Source organism: Schistocerca serialis, chromosome 6, assembly GCF_023864345.2.
Source record: "Schistocerca serialis cubense isolate TAMUIC-IGC-003099 chromosome 6, iqSchSeri2.2, whole genome shotgun sequence".
Taxonomy (NCBI): Eukaryota; Metazoa; Arthropoda; class Insecta; order Orthoptera; family Acrididae; genus Schistocerca; species Schistocerca serialis.
The window spans coordinates 760752939-760767455 of record NC_064643.1 but is presented as its reverse complement, the minus strand read 5'-3'; the positions used below and the strand labels follow the sequence as shown (position 1 = coordinate 760767455).

Below are 14517 nucleotides of genomic sequence, written 5' to 3'. Positions count from 1 at the left end.
ACATGGCAAAACAATTAACATGCCTGTCAGCGAAGAGCATTACCAAATGAAAGCTATAATATCTAGAGTACTGCATGTAACAAGTACCCTAGCTTTATGTCAAACAGCTTTCCGCAGCCATTATAAATCTGATATAGGGAAACAGAGTGGCAATTTCTCAAATATAACAGAACTTCTCTCCATATATGATGCTCTTCTCAGGGTATATCTTTCAAGTGAAATAAAAACTGAGACAAAATATCTGAGCCCACAAATTCAAAATGAGGTTACATGACTGTTAAAGGGTTGTGTTTTAGAGGGATCATTGATGAAATTAAATAGGAGTTGTTCTTTGCACTTGATGTATTAAGAAAAGAAAAACTTCATTCTGTTGTAAGATATTTGCACTTAGATTTAAGCAAACCAAATAAAAGGAGTTTGAAATAAAGGAATCACTCTTAGGATTCTATAAGGTAAGGTGCAATGATGCTGAGAGTTTTTAAAAACAAATAAAAACTAACTTAGAAGAGGTGAACATGGAACTGGTAAGTGCAGAGGTCAAGCATATGATGATGTTGCATCTATGAGAGGCAAATACTAAGGTCTGAAGTTGAGAATTAAAGCAATTTGTTCCAAATGTCAAGTTTATACATTGTTCGATGCATTATTTATATCTAGTATTAAATGATTCCATCACGGATGTTGTGGAACTACAACAGTTTTATGAGGAAGTACAATCCATTTATGCTTTCTTCAGTGCTTCTATGGTTCAATGGTAACAAACAAATGAAACTTTTGCAACTGACAGAAGTGTTGCAATGACTCTGAAGCTTACTGTGCCCAATTAGATTGTCTTCTAGATTTGATTCATTGTTGTCAATGAAACAGAATATCAAATAAATTTTGCAGTGTCTACCCGGTATCATTTTACAGAGTAAAAATAAAGCAGAGAGGGAAGTAGCTTCTAACCTGATAAAAAATGGGGAAACTTTCAATTTTTTCCTGCCTCTCGTATTTCAAAGTAATATTTTGGAAATGCTGCCCTAGTTTCCAAACTGCTGCAGTCCCCTAATGCTGACATAGATAATGACTCAACTTCTTCAAACTGCAAAAAACAACCTAGTCACTGAGAACAACAATTTTGAATTTGAAATAGAAGAAGAAAAAGTACTACTGGAAGTGCGGAGTGTTGATCCTAAGTTGATTTCAAAACATTCTCGTAAAGTGCAGGATTTTTTGGATGAGCTTTCTACAGCTCGTAGTGTTGTGGATTCACTAGAGTCTTTTCAAATCAAAGTTTTCAATGCTTCCGCTGATATTGTAATTTGAGAATTAAACATTTTATCAGCATACAGAATGTTGATAATTATATTCTTTCTTATGTCCCACTCATCTTTGTCAGTCATAAAATGAAGATATTCATAAAAGAGCAGAAAAGCTGTTTAGAAATGTACAGATCAGATTTAACCATAAATCTTTCACATGAACTTATTAACCCGAAAACACTTTTGTCGAAAGAACTGAAAAGAAAAGAAACGTTGTCAATTAAAGAGCTTGAAAAATTTTTGTTTGTTGAAAATATTTTTCTTGCAAGTAGTCCAGATGATGTATACATAGTCTTCATCTATACTTGACTCTGACGCTTACTTCTGCAATAGCAGAAGGATCATTTTCTAAATTGAAACAAATCAAAATATTTGTTAGAAACTCAATGTCACGAGGCCAGATTAAAAGCTTTAACAGTCCTACGTACTGAACACAAAACATGTAATTCTCTTAACTTGTATAACATTGTCGAGAAGTTATTGAGCGATAAATGTAGGAGAACTGGAAAGACGTTTGCTTTAGCGGGTAGCCTCAAGTTACTAAACTGAAAGTGTTGTTTGTTCCACAAAAAGTGCATCAGTTGCATCAGATAGTAAGTTTATTACAGTTTTAACCTGAATTATGGTGTGTGAATGCCAAATGTTTTCATGTTTGTTCTTCAAAGGTTTTTAGGAAACAAGGCCCCCAAAATTTATTTGCGGCAGGGGGGGGGGGGGAGGGGGGGGGGGTTGGAGGAGCGTTGCATCACTGAATCTGTGTGCCTATATTTGTCTGTTCAACTTCTGTCATTGCAATTTTTGGGGATGTCCATTCTAGTTCCCCTGAATTATTTACAGTGGTATTCATTACAACTGGATCTGCAGCCTTAGAGAATTTCAAAGACATGTCATCATTCCTCAATAATGAAGTATACCACTTCTTTAAACATTGATTTTTTCTGATGATTCTCTTAAATTTCTACCTGCTCCTCATCATTACTAAAGTGTGATACAAATCTATATTTGCATCTGGGAATGCCTTACAGCCCATTACCTGATTTCAGAGTCTCTGTCTCACTATGATGTAATCTAACTGGTAGCTTTCCATGTTTCTGGGTCTTTTGCAAGTTGCCATGTCACCTGATGCCAATGGCAACATTCAGAAGCAGTATTGTGGGACAGAGTCTTGTTTGTTTGTTTGTTTGTTTTGTTTTGGGGAGCAAAAAACAACTGAGGTCATACGCGCCCAAGCCGAAACTACAGAACGCAAACACAGAGACAAGGGATATAACTATATGTCAGTCCCAATGGAAAGAATAGGAGACATCTAAACAAGGCAGTGGAAAAAGGGCTAAAAAAGACACCATAAAAAAATGGAGATCCAAAACTAAAAATTAAATGGCCTTCACCACATTGCTTCAAAGGATAAAAGTAAAATGTGGGTGACAGCCTGCGCATCATTTGCTAAAACAGCTAATAAATCAGATGGCAAATCCAAGATGGAATGTAAATTAGTAAAAAATGGGCATTCCAGCAGTTAGTGGCGGACTGTTAAAATTTGGGCACAATGTGTACAAAGAGGTGGGGCAGCGCCATTGAGCAAATGATGGCTAAAAAGGCAGTGCCCAATACACAGCCGAATTAAAATAATCTCTTCCCAGCGGGAGGGCTGAGAAGAGGTCGTCCGAGGTGCCGGGAGAGGCTTAATAAGTCGAAGCTTATTGCCGCCAAGGGAAGACTATTGGCGGTGCCAAAGGGTCACTACCTCCTGACAGATGGAAACGCAGAGATCACTGGAGGGAATAGAGGTATTCGCAGGCTGAGGTAAGAAGACTGCAGCCTTGGCAGCAGTGTCAGCAGCCTCGATTCCTGGCACACTGACATGAACAGGGACCCACAGAAACATGACATCGACTCCACCAAGAATGAGCAAGTGACAGTTTTCCTGGACCCGCTGCACTAAGGGTTGAGCAGTGTACAGCGCACAGAGACTTTGGAGAGCTCTGAGTGAGTCTGAGCACAGGAGACAGTCGGGAAGGCCGTGTCACCAGATGTACTTCGCAGCCTGATAGAAGGCGAAAAGCTCGGCTGTAAATACTGAGGAGTGGGGCAGAAGCTGATATCGAAAGACACGGGTGCCAACGACTAATGCACACCTGACCCCTCAGTCAGTCTGAGAGCCATCAGTGTATACAAAGGTACTATCGCTAAGTTCCACGTGAAGGTTGTGAAACTGGAGGCAATAGACTGAGGCTGGAGTAGTGACCTTAGAAAGCAAATGAAGGCCAAGGTTAACACGGACTGCTTCACGAAGCCAAGGTGGTGAAGGGTTCACACCCACGGGAAAATTAAGCCACCGTAGCAAGTGGCGAAAGCGGATACCAGGAGGTAACAGGGAAGAGGGACAAGCCCCATACTGCCTATCTAAGGAATCATCAAAGACAGAGGGATAGGAAGGGTGGCCACGCACGGCAGACAAACAGCACGCATACCTGTTGAGGAGGAAGTCACAGCGGTAGGACAGTGGTAGTTCAGCAGCTTCAGCACACAGACTAACAACCGAGCTGGTGTAAAAGGCATCCGTGGCCAAACGAATGCCACGATGATGGATAGTGTTGAGATGGTGTAAAAGGGATGGGCGTGCAGATGCTTAAACAAAGCACCCATAGTCAAGTTTCGAACGGACAAGGGACCGGTACAAATAGAGGAGGGTGGTTCGATTTGCACCCCAAGAAGTACCATTGAGGACACGCAGGACATTGAGGGAGTGTGTACAGTGGGCTGCCAGGTAAGAGGCATGGGAGGACCAAGAGAGTTTTCTATCAAGCATGAGACCCAGGAATTTTGTAGTGTCAAAGAATGGAAGGGCAACAGGCCCAAGATGTAGAGGTGGTGGGAGAAACTACCTGCACCACCAGAAATTCATACAGACGGTTTTGTCATTGAAAAAGCGAAAACCATTGGCGATGCTCCGGGAGTGAGGACGATCGAGACAGTGCTGAAGACGCCGCTCAGTGAGACTGGCCCGTGGAGAACTGCAACAGATGGCAAAATCGTCGACACTTAGGGAGCCGGAGACGCCCGGTGGGAGACAGGCCACGATAGGGTTAATGGTGATAGCAAAGAGGATGACACTCAGTATGCAACCTTGAGGCACACCATTTTCCTGAATAAAGGTGTCCGACAAAGCAGAACCCACATGCACCTTAAAAACTTGGTCTCGTACAAATGCTCGAAGAAAACAAGGCACGCACCCACGGAAGCCACACGTGTAAAGAGTAAGAAGGATACCAGTTCTCCAGCAGGTGTCGTAGGCCTTCTCCAAATCGAAAAACGTGGCCACAGTCTGGGATTTCTGCAGAAAACCATTCGTGACATGGGTGGACAAAGTAACAAGATTGTCAACTGCAAAATGCCATGCTCGAAATCCACACTGTGCATTCGTGAGTAAATGGCAAAATTCGAGCCACCACACCAGCCGGGCATGAATCGTACATTCCATCACCTTGCAAATGCAGCTGGTAAGAGAGATGGGGCGGTAGCTAGAAGGAAGGTTTATGTCCTTACTGGGCTTAGATGTGGGTATGACTGTGGCTTCACGCCAGCGTCCAGGAAATGTGCCCTCAGCCTAGATGCGGTTGTATGTGTTGAGCAGAAAGTGCTTGCTCACAAGAGAGAAGTGCTGCAACACAACATCCGGACCTGGGGTGGAGGACCGGGATGAACTGAGAGCTCCCTCATAGTGAAGGCGGCATTGCAGCACTCACGATTCGGAGAAGAGAAGGGTATCGCCCGAGCCTCCTCCACTCGTTTCCTATGGATAAAGGCAGGGTGATAGTGGGAAGAGCACAAAACTTCCGCAAAATGGCGGCCCATGGTGTTGGAGATAGCAACAGGATCCACAATGACATCGGCACCTACTGTCAGGCCGGAAATTGAGGAATGGGTCTTAGTTCCAGAGAGCCGTCGGAGGTTGCCTCACAGAACAGAGGAAGGTGTGGAACTGTTAAAAGAACTGGTGAACGAAATCCAACTAGCACTTTTGCTATTCTGAAGAACTCTATGACACTTTGCATGCATCTGTTTATAATGGATGCAGATTTCCAGCATAAGGTGGTGGCTAAAAATACAGAGAGCACGTCTCCGTGCACGAATTGCATCGCGGCATGCCTCAGTCCACCGAGGGGACTGGGACATGACATGGTAAAGAGGAAGTGTGAGGAATGGAACATTCTGCAGCAGTAAGGATAAGGTTTGTGAGATAGTCCGCCTGGTTATCACAGCTGAGGAAATCTTGTTCTGCGAAGGTCGCTAGGGAAGAGTAAAGCTGCCAGTCCGTGTTAGTAAGCTGCCATTTGGACATGTAGGGGGATGGGGTAGGAGTCAGCAGACTGAGAGCACACGGGAAAATGTCACTCAAGTAGGCATCGGAAAGAATGGACCACTCAAGATGATGAGCAAGCTGGGCAGTGCAAAAGGATAGGTCCAAATGGGAATAGGTGTGTGAGGAGTCAGAAAAAAATGTGGGTGCACCTGTGTGAAGGCAGAAGCGGTTAAGTTGGTTAAGAATGTTGGCCAAGAGGGCACCTCTCTGACAGATCCTGGGAGAACCGCAAAGGGCATGATGCACATTATAGTCACCGAGTATCAAAAACGGTGGAGGTAGCTGCCCAATAAGATGAAGGAAGTCAGCCCTGGTGACACTGAAGGACGGAGGTACATAAATGGTACAGAGGGAGAAAATTCAGGTGGGGAAGGAAGAGGCGAACGGCAACAGCTTGAAGACGGGCAGTCAGGGAGATGGGTTGACTATGAAGGTCATACCGTATAAGCAGCATGACGCCCCCATGAGATGGGATGCTGACCTCAGAGGGAAGGTCAAAAAGAATCGGTAAGTAATGTGTAAGCGCAAAGTGGTCTTGAGGGTGCAATTTCGTTTCCTGAAGACAAAGTACAAGGGGATGCTGTGATGTTAGAAGCAGCCATAAATCCTCTTTGTGAGACCGAAGCCCGCGAACATTCCATTGGAGGACAGTCATGAGCAGGAAGAGATATAGGGGCATCAACTCAGTGTCCACTGAGGGACAGCCAGTGGAGAGTCGCTACTACAGGCCATAGAAGCAGGAGGATCCTGCTTCATGGCTTCCACACAAGTATCGGTGTGCTTGTGCAGTCAGTCGGTAGAGTCCACCACCAAAAAACGGTTGGTGGAGTGCACCGGCAAGACAGAGTCCGGCCAGGCTCAGCAACCACATGGTGACACTGCCAAGCAGGATCTTTGAGTTGGTCAAGGGGTAGACTGTTTGTCTTTAACAGACTCCTTCAAGTCCTTCTGCTTAGAGGAACACTTGGGTGTTGTTTGGCTGGAGGGATGGAGGAAGTCTTCTTGGGAGTACTCCTTCTGGCCTTTCCTGCCTGCCGGTTGTGTAGTGGGTAGCTTCTCTCCTTGAGGCGAGAGTTTGACAGGTTGTTGCACAGGGGGACGGGGGAGGGGGGGGGGGGGGGGGCAGCGATGTTACCTTAACACTGGGTGACTTCACAACTTCACAACTTCACAACCTCAGAGCCAAATCTGAGATCACATGTCTGCGTAGCCATGCCCTTCATAGAGTGAGGGGTAACAAGAACTGAACTATAAGTGCCAGACGGGAGAACACAGGGTTTGCGAATTGCTGCTAACTTGCGAGCTACTGGGTTAGGCACTTTTTCCTTTACCCGAATCTCTTGAAGAGCCTGCTCATCTAGATACACGGGACAATCCCAGGAGGAGGCAGCATGGCTGCCATTGCATTTGATACAGCGGGGAGAAGGAGGCGGAGATTCACCCTTGTGTGCATCCCTGCAACAGGTTACGCGCTTTGGACCAGTTGTCAACAAGACATTCTAGTGTGACTGAACCGATGACACTGGTAACAGCACATCGGATTCGGAATGTATGGCCAGACTATGATGATTTCGTAGCCTGCTTTAATCTTGGACAGCAGCACCACCCTATCAAAGGTGAGGAAAAGAGTGCGGATGGGCACCCAGGAGGAATCGACCTTTTTCATGAAACGATGAACGGAAATGACACCCTGATCAGAGAGGTAAGATTGTATTTCAGCCTAGGTTAAACCATCAAGCAGCCTGGTGTAAATTACACCAACGGAAGAATTCGAAGTTCTATGTGTCTCGACACAAACGGGGTAGCCGTGGAGAAGCGAGGCAGCAAGTAGTTGTTGTGGTTGAGCATCAGAAGCCATCTCCAAAAGCAAAGTGCCATTCCGTAATCGAGAGCAGGATTTAACAGGGCCAGCAATGGCATCAACATCTTTCTGAATAATAAACAGATTGATCGTGGCGAAGGACTGACCGTTTTCAGTATGTGATACCACAAGGAACCACGGTGCAGTGGCAAGGGTCTCTAAATCAGTAGCCTCATTATGTTTTCATTTTGACGACGTTGATGGAGAGAATGAGTGACTCATCATGAGGAAATCCCCCATGATTGCCAGTGTCTCCGATGGTTCGCTCCTTCCAACTAGGGGTCCATTACGCAAGGAGGGGCACCTGTCTTAAGTGATTGTTCACACCTCAGGTCATACCTCCCGAACACATGACGAAGGGACTAATGGGCAATCTGGGAAGGTTACAGCTCAGGCAGTCACTGCTCGCTGGGTCTGGCCTGTACCGAGGGGTACGTGCAAATCCTACCTGTCTACCCGGGGTTGGGAATTACACGCTACCCAGTCACTTTTTACACATCATATGCATGGGCCGGCCTTCAGGAGCACACAAGGAGGAAGAAGAAAAAAAGAGGATCCTCAAACGCCGAAGCGGAGGAACGAGAGGAGAAGGGAAACAAAGAAAGGAAAAAGGAGCCAAAAAGAAGGTTGAGACTGTTCACAGGTCAGCAACAGAATGCAGAACATTCCCAATAATAACCCAGACATGTTTCCCAAGGGAGGGGAAAAAGAATAGCAAGAAGCTAGACAAGCAGCACGGAAGGGAAAAAGTGCTGCAAAGTTTGGGGCCCCATGGTATCTAAGCACGAACTTGCCAAAGAGTGGCAAGCCCCCTGGCGGAGGGAGGGGAGGGGGACAAAGTCTGCTCCTGCTCTCCCAACCTTTTTCAGTTTCCCCAAACATTGGCATAACTACTTCTCACTCAAGTAGCTCCTCTATTGGCAATCATGAGGCTGAAAGTGTCCTGTTCCAGTCTCCTCCCCCTCCCCCTTCCCAAAAAAAGAACTGGCAGTAACAGACATTAAATGCAAGTCCCCTGCATAGCCATCAGACATGCTGACTGTTTAGCTACTGAGGGGGACTGTCTGTTATGACAAGAAGCAATTTACTGCAGACCTAAAGAAGTCTTTTTCTTCTCTCATTCTTATTATCGGACCCATACTCTCCTGTAACTCAATGTTCTCAATATTCCTTACCCCACTACAGTGTTCCAGTCACCAATGGTTATTAGACTTTCATCTTCTCTTATGTATGAATTACTTGTTCAGAGCCCTGATATACTCACTCACTCTCTTCAGCCACTGCTTGTGACGACGCGTATCATGAACTTCTAATTACTTAATTAATTGATTCACTCATTCTCACACCATGTTCTGTAAGTATCATTAGGAAGAAGAGCATTCAGATATAGAGAAATAAGTCAGCAGGCAGAGGCAGCCACTGCTGGCCAAAGTATATTAATAATAGATTAGGACTAGTGCAAATCTGTTCACAAAGATTATCATGGGAATTGACTCTAGATTACTTTATCTCTGTGTTTCAATAGTAGATGAAAAAATTCAAAATTTACATTCATGGACAAAAGGTGCTCCAAATTCCTAAATAAGAAGAAATAACCAAGAAAAATTTTCTGTCAATATTTGATGCAGCACTGTTATATATCCAGTGAAACTGTGTATCCACACAGGCACTCACAGGAGTCATCCAGAAAGCCTTGCAGCAAATATGTTGCCAAAGTGTATTGACAATGGCTTGTCTCCATTTAGCAATATATGTGCATCACAGCACAACTAGCTATCATGACTGGCTGCCACTAGGGCCTGCTCTAGGACTGGGCAAACTGAACATTTGTCCAGGGTACAAAAATTTAAGGGTACCATATTGACTGCAACTATGAAAAAAATTTTGCTGTTTTAAATACTCCATAATAGAAAAATATTAGAGCATGCAAGTATAAAATATAATTTGTAGTCATGTGAGTGGTTTACATCATGTCAGCTATCTGCACTTTCATTATTATGTTGGCAGCCCTGGCGCAGACTGCACGCGCTTTGATATTGAGCTCATGAAGATAAGTAGTTAATTCTATAATAACTGTCAATTAATTTAATATTACATTGTAAGGACATTAAGTAGAGTCTGTTTCATTTTATTTATTGAAGGTTTCACTCATTTCAAAGTATTTCTTGGGGGGGGGAAAAAAAAAAAGCATAACCTAAGGACAGGTTTCCGCGTACTTCCGACGTAAGTTTACATACAAATTTAAGACATTTGCTTAAGTATAGTATTTATTGAGGAATTTAGGTTGTCTTCATTACACATATATTTAGTAGTGCCATATCTACTTGGGAAATTAAAGGTTCTATCTTTTATTTCATTTCAAAACGTGTAAAGTGCATAATCGTGCATGTGCGATCTTATGCCTAATTTTTTTGGGTATACAAGTTTTGATTTTTAACAGTTAGTTTAAGTGCATTACATTATTATGTTAATAGTATACATGTTTATTCGTGTTCTGCATAAATTCAGTGACTCTTGAGATATGTAGTTAATAGAATATTACTGTAATTTCCTAGATAAATTTTGTTAAAATATTGTAAACAACTTTGAGTGAGAAGTGTTTGAGCTGATGTAGGAAAGTTAGTTCTGGGGTTCTGTGCAGCTGTTGTGACAGATGGTTACATTGGGGGGAAAATAATGTTAGTATATTGCATCAGAATATCAGGGGATTAAATAACAAGGTAAATTAGCTTCTTGTTTGTTTAGGAGATTTAGAAACTGAAGATGGAATAGATGTACTATGCCTCTATGAACATCATATAGACACAGGTATGGAATGGTAAATGTAGGTGAATATAAGCTTCCAGCACATGTAACTAGACACACTATGGAGAAAGAAGGAGTTGCCATATATGTTAAAATCTGTCATGGTGTGAAAAATTTGGAAACCAAAACATTTTGTGTAGAGCAACATAAAGAAGTATGTGCACGTGTGCTTAAACTAAATAGTGGTATTTTTATAATTGTATCCTTATATAGGTATCCATTGGGAAATTTTCAACTATTTTTGAAAAACTGAGATTCTTTGTTGTGCTATCTGTCAGACAGAGGGAAGCAAATTATTGCTTGTGGGCATTTCAATGTAGATTTCCTCCTGAAAGAGTTCAACAGAAAGCTTGACCTTGAAGTATTGCTTGGTTCTTTCAATTTGATGTCAGTTATTGATTTTCCTACTCGTGTGGTACAGGAAAGCAGCACACTGGTAGATAATGTTTTTATAGACCAAAATAAATTTATTCAAATTTATTCAAATAAAAACTTTTCCTGTTAAAGAATGGTCTGTCTGATCACGATACACAACTAGTTACGGTACATGATATAGCTTCCTACAGTAATGCAAAATAGTCCTCCAAACTAGTGCATTCAATTAACAATTTAACAATTGCAACTGGGATCAGTGTACAGGGAACTTGATACTAATTTAAAATTTAACCTATTTCATGGTACCTTTGTGAGTATATTTGGAAACAGTTTCCCTAAGAAAAAAGTGAAATGTAATTGTAAGAAACCATCTAAAAAGCCATGGCTTACTAAAAGGATAAAAATATCTCATAAACAGAAAAGAGAATAACAGTGGAGCACTTAGCTACAACACTGTTCTGGGTTAAATCTGACTTTGGCACAGAAAGGGATGAATTATGCTTCCACAAAAATCCCTGGTTATTTAGTCTGACAGATAGCCAACCAACATTTAAAAGCAAATTAAAAGAATTTCTGAATGACAACTCCTACCCAATAGATGAAGTTTTAGATATGAAATAGTAACTGTAAAAAATAAAAAAATATATTAACAATAATATTTCAGGTTGGGGGCCAGTCCTACAAGAGAGTGCAAGAATTCAAATACCTAGGGGCACTTTTCACTGAGAACTTGTCATGCGAAGCAGAGATCAATGCCAGAATACCAGCAGGAAACCGATCTTACCACAGCCTAGCACAACTGCTTCGGTCCAGATATCTCTCCAGACAGTTCAAGATTTGACTGTATAAAACCCTGATCCAGCCTGTTGTTCTATATGGCTGTGAGACATAGAGTATCCAGAAACAGGACTTCCATAAGCTCCTTGTTTTTGAGAGAAAAGTGCTTTGGAGGATCTTCGGTCCGGTTCTGGATGCAGATACAGGGGAATGGAGGATCAGATACAACCAAGAGCTTGAGGAACTATACCAGCAGCCCAACACAGCAGGAACTGTCAAAGCCAAACGAATGCAGTGGGCCGGCCATGTGGCCCAGAGGGAGGATCACAGATGGCCTCGGAAGCTCCTGGATTTCGCACCTACAGCAAAGAGACCGCCAGGGAGACCCAAGAAGCGTTGGAGGGATGGACTCCATGTAGATTTAAACCAAGTGTCAATAGATGTGAACAGATGGCAGATAGCAGCAATGGACAGAATACAGTGGAGGAGGAAACTTGAAGACGCGTACAGTCCACTGGACCTGATCACATAGTAGTAGTAGTAGTAGTAATATTTTGTGTAAAGAAAACTTGTGTTAAAGTGACACATTCCACATCATTATGAAATGTTGTATTCATGACCTACAGAACAAGTATTAATGTATGTATGTACACATCTTGCTGCATTAGCAGGTGACGGCCATGTGCCATTCACAGTACAGAATCCTTAGAGCACGAGTTCTTTTTACACTTGCCTGATTTTCTTAAATGTAAGTACATTTGTAATTAAGACTTTTTTTGACAGATACTACTTTATTGTATGTTGATTATTGATTTGAAACAATGAAAGTGTTTTTAAATAAAATAAATATTTATTTTATATAAAAAGGTTGTTTACTGAATCGAGAAAATATTATATCAAATTTAAATGTATTCTATAGACACTACTATTCAAATTTTTATTTTATGAAAATATTTTTTTTGAATCAATACTATACTTATATAACTGAACTGAATGAAATCTCAAAAACAAGAATTGTAAAACTTCCATTCATGACTATGATTTGCTGAAATATTTGTTAGTATAAAATACATACATGATAATACTAGATTTTATTTTTGCAGGATATGAAAAATATTGTATGTGGGCATAAATATTTTTTATGTTGACTGACAGAATACAATTCCGAGTTTATGTTAATTACAGTTTTAAAGCTAAAAAAAGCTATAACAAGAACAAATCTTTACTTTTTAAATATTTTTTTATAGTTTATGTTGTTTAATTTTCCAGAACATCTAGCAGCCAAAGAAAATTGTTTGGTTTCCAGTACACACACACACACACACACACACACACACACACAAAAAAAAAGGCTGGAAAAGCTAGCTGAAAGGCAACACAAGCTGACACGTTAAAAATTATATCCAGAGTTGTACCAAAACAAATGACAACTTTGAGAGCCCAACGTTACATATAGTTATAAAAGAAAATATGGAATCATCAAGGGATGATAATGACAAACAAATGTGTGAAATTTCTAAATCAGTTGGAACTAATGACACTTTGACTCTATCACCACCAGATGAAAGTACCGAAAAAACTGACTCCAATGTGACACCCACAGAAAATGTTCTATAAACTTTGAGAAGAGATCTGGCATTGTGGACAAGAATTTTGTGAGATGCTGAAATATATTTTTTTAGTAACACAAGGTCCACTTAAACCATTATACAATTACAAATTGCTTCCAATGACAATGGTCGAGCGATGGAGAGCAAGTTTTAAGAGAAAGCTAGGGTACTCTCTTTTGCAAAACTGCATTTACTGTTCCTGTTGCAAAATTTTCAGCTGAGTGGTTAGTTCTCTTTCAAAGGATGGTTTTAAAAGTTGGAAGCACCTTGGTGAAACTTTAAAAGAACACAAAATTTTCAAAAATCTTATTCAGCCCCAAAAACCATGGTTAGAAATCTAGAAATGAACAAAGGTTAAACTGTTTAAAACTATAGATGCAGCTACTCAAAGAATTATTAATGCCGAAACAAATCATTGGAACGAGGTGCTTCTGAGAATCATAGCAATTACTAAAATGTTTGGTAAAAGCGATCTGGCTTCTCAGGGTGCAAGCAAGAAAGTGTTCGAGTATAAAAATAGTAATTTCTTACAAATAGTTGAAAAATGTTTTAGGGATGATCAAAAAGTTTCCATACGATTGTGTTGCTGCAGCGTATATGCAATGTAGTGCAACTCCAATGTGGGTACATGAGCATCAAACTGTACGTAAGTGATTAGAGGAGCATTCATGTCTTTCAAACATACATGTTGTAAATGTGAGCTATGGTGATGTTATTAGCAAATGCGTCCAGACAGGACAATTGAGCTGTTATTTTTTTTCTTGGCTGCTGAAAGATGAACACTGGTAGACATCCACTGGAGAATAAAGAATGTGTATGGGGCAGCATGCCTGTCAGAAACCATTGTTTTGGAGTGGTGCATGACAAGGGGTGCTGCTGCTTCATGATAAAGCATGTCCCCATACTGCAAACATCATACTGCAGAAGTTATACCAACTCAAATGGAAGACTGTTGTGCATCCACCCTATAGTCCTGATGTGTCCCCATGCAATTATCATACCTTTGCTCCCTTAAAAAAGGCTCTGAAGTGTCAGTGAATTCTGTCAGTCAAGGATGTGCAACAGGTAATTACATAATTCTTCATGCAGCAGAATGTGGTATTTTACCAAATGGACATCTTCAGCCTTTTACATTGGTAGGGTACATTGCCTCAGTGTACATGGAAGTTTTGCCTTATTAACATAATGATTCCGGACTGTATCGCCTTCAAACAGAAACTTTTTGAGTGCCTTTTATACAAAACAAGATATCAGATTGACTGCATCAAAGTGTAAAGTGACAATTATTGATGAAATTAAAAAACAAAATATTTTTCCATAATTTTAGACTGTACTCCTGACAGTAATAAGGTAGAGCAGGTGACCCTTGTAATCAGATATGTTCCTGTCAATAAATTTGACACTGGCATTGAAATGAAAATT

General features: G+C 41.3%; 1 protein-coding gene across 14 annotated transcripts in view; it reads right to left on the bottom strand.

Moving 5' to 3' along the window:
- LOC126485138 (voltage-dependent L-type calcium channel subunit beta-1) overlaps positions 1–14517 on the bottom strand; it is a 749688-nt gene that overhangs the window by 18529 nt on the left and 716642 nt on the right. The gene's annotated exons all lie outside the window — the stretch shown is intronic.